The following is a 2502-nucleotide window of genomic DNA, read 5'->3' as shown; positions in this document are numbered from 1 at the left end:
CAAACCTTGGTTTTCACAAACCATTTCAAAATACCCTTTTACATCGTCATAATGGCCGTTTTAAACCTCGGTCCCTTGCAGACCGTTGCATTCTCAAAGCGCCTTTTTACGCCGTCGTAATGACGAATTCTATCCTCGAATTTTCGAAATTCGAAATCAGTTTTCAAACAAAAACGGTTTTCTAACCCGTCGTAATGACGAATCCAATCCTCATAAATTCCAATTCAATTTCAAATCATTTGAAAACGAATTTAACCGTTTTCACATTCCAATTCAAAATCAAATCATTTGAAAACGAATTTAACCGTTTTCAAATTGCAGTTCCAAATCAAATCATTTGAAGGCCAATTTAACCGCTTTTAAATTCAAATCAAAAATCAAATTATTTGAAGGCCAATTTAACCGCTTTCAAATTTCAATCAAAAACCAAAATCTTTTGAAAGCCAATTTAACCGTTTTCAAATTTCAATTCCAAATCAAATCTTTGAAAAAAAATTTAACCGTTTTCAAATTTCAATTCCAATTTTAAATGATTTGAAAACAAATTTAACCGTTTTCAAATTTCAAATCCAATTATCAAATCTTTGAAAACAAATTTAACCGTTTTCAAATTTCAAATCCAATTTCAAATCATTTGAAAACGAATTTAATCGTTTTTAAATTCCAATTCAAAATCAAACCATTTGAAAACAAATCTAACCGTTTTCAAATTTCAATTCAAAATCAAACCATTTGAAAGAAAATTTAAACGTTTTCAAATTTTCAACCCAATTTTAAAATCCATTGAAAACAAATTTAACCGTTTTCATGGCCATTGTGATGACGATTCCAAATTCTTCGATTCTCGATTTTCAAATCCGTGATTCGGAGTTTCAAAAACCGTGTTTGAAAACAGTACATTGTTTTAGAGCCGCCCCAATTTCAAGTCAAACCGTCTTTTGGAAACAGACATAAGACAACCCTTTCAACTGGCCGACCTTCTAAAGATCTCTATTCTTCGGAAGCCTTCCATAAAAGGACAAATGAATCTTCTTGAAAATTTCCATTTTCGAAAATTTCAATCCATTTTTCTGATTCAGCCTCGAGTCGATTAGAGTCCAGTCGATTTCAAGTCAATTCATCTAGATAACATCGAGTCTCCGCCGAAGTTAGTACCTATCTTCAGGTCTAGGTTGTGTCGCTCACTTTTCGAGACATATTCAAGGGCGTTAGCTGAGTCAAAACCTCTTGGGTTTTAAACCCGCATTTCCCCTACATTACGGGTCAAAGGTCAAGTTTGCGTACATGTCTTTTCCAGCGGCGTCACGCCATTGACAAACTTCCAAATCTAATCAGAAGTCGTATGTCTAGGCATCACTATGCTAAAGTCGACCCTCGAGTCTAAGTTCAAAGTTATGCACCAAGAGTTCAAATACAAGAGGTCATTCACGATTTTAAATGAACTCATAACCGAGTCACACTGTCGCGTCTTCACGACGAAACTGCCTTTTGTACATATGTATCGTACTTACCTTTGTCTGTGCGATGCTTTGCTAAGACAAGTTATAACGCCTATCGTTATGTCAAATAAGAACCCCTTGAGTACCATCGATCGTCAACAAGAAACTCAAGAAGCTGATCAATCTGCATCTGCCATGACTTCTGCTGAAACCAACAACATGGTCCTTCGACTTATAGCTACCGTAGAAGACTTGAGCACTCGTCTCTCCCAAGTTGAGGACAAAATGATAACCGGGAATTTCCTATATTCAGATATTGAGCGAAGGGTTAAGCTCCTTAAAAGCCGGCTACTTGCCAACGACAAAACCAGCCCTAATTGGAAGGCTACAAAAACCAGACAACCTCATAGGTCCTTCCCTGATCTGGGTATGCCTTATGCCACAGCCTTGGAAAGGCTAATCTCCAAAGGAAAGCTCAAACCGATTGGTCCAAATCCAAACCCTCTACCAAACAAGCGAGGTCGAAGATGGGATGGAAACCTCTTTTGCCAATATCACCAAGGTCACGGACATGACACTGAAATGTGTCTCCCTCTAAAAGGCGTCATCCTTAATATGATCGAAAAGGGCGAGGTACCATTACCTCCCTCAGCAAACAACAAGAACAACAATCCTGAAAATCTTATTGGACACAGTCAGGAATCTTTCCTAGACTGCTCTCACCTCATCTCTCCTGACGATGAGATAATTCATGCAATTGACGAAGATGGCATACAAAGCGCTATAATGATGCTCTCCGTCTCCATCAACAACATATTCTCAAAGTTTCAAGTTGCTATCGATGACTTGAACACCCGGATGGCTAATTTGGAGAAGAGGTTTGGTAGTCCAGAAAATGAACCTGACCATCAAGGAAACCAACCCTTGGTTCACCAACCAACAACTGTTGAAAATGAGGAGTCATCCGATGGTTCCTACATCCACGAACCTACCAACAAAGAAATCCCCTCACCAAAATCCCTTTCAAATATCAAGCAACATCCCAAAAACTTCCCATTGACAA

The sequence above is a fragment of the Silene latifolia genome, chromosome 6 (genome assembly GCF_048544455.1).
Source record: "Silene latifolia isolate original U9 population chromosome 6, ASM4854445v1, whole genome shotgun sequence".
NCBI lineage: Eukaryota > Viridiplantae > Streptophyta > Magnoliopsida > Caryophyllales > Caryophyllaceae > Silene > Silene latifolia.
Note: the sequence above shows the minus strand (reverse complement) of the source record.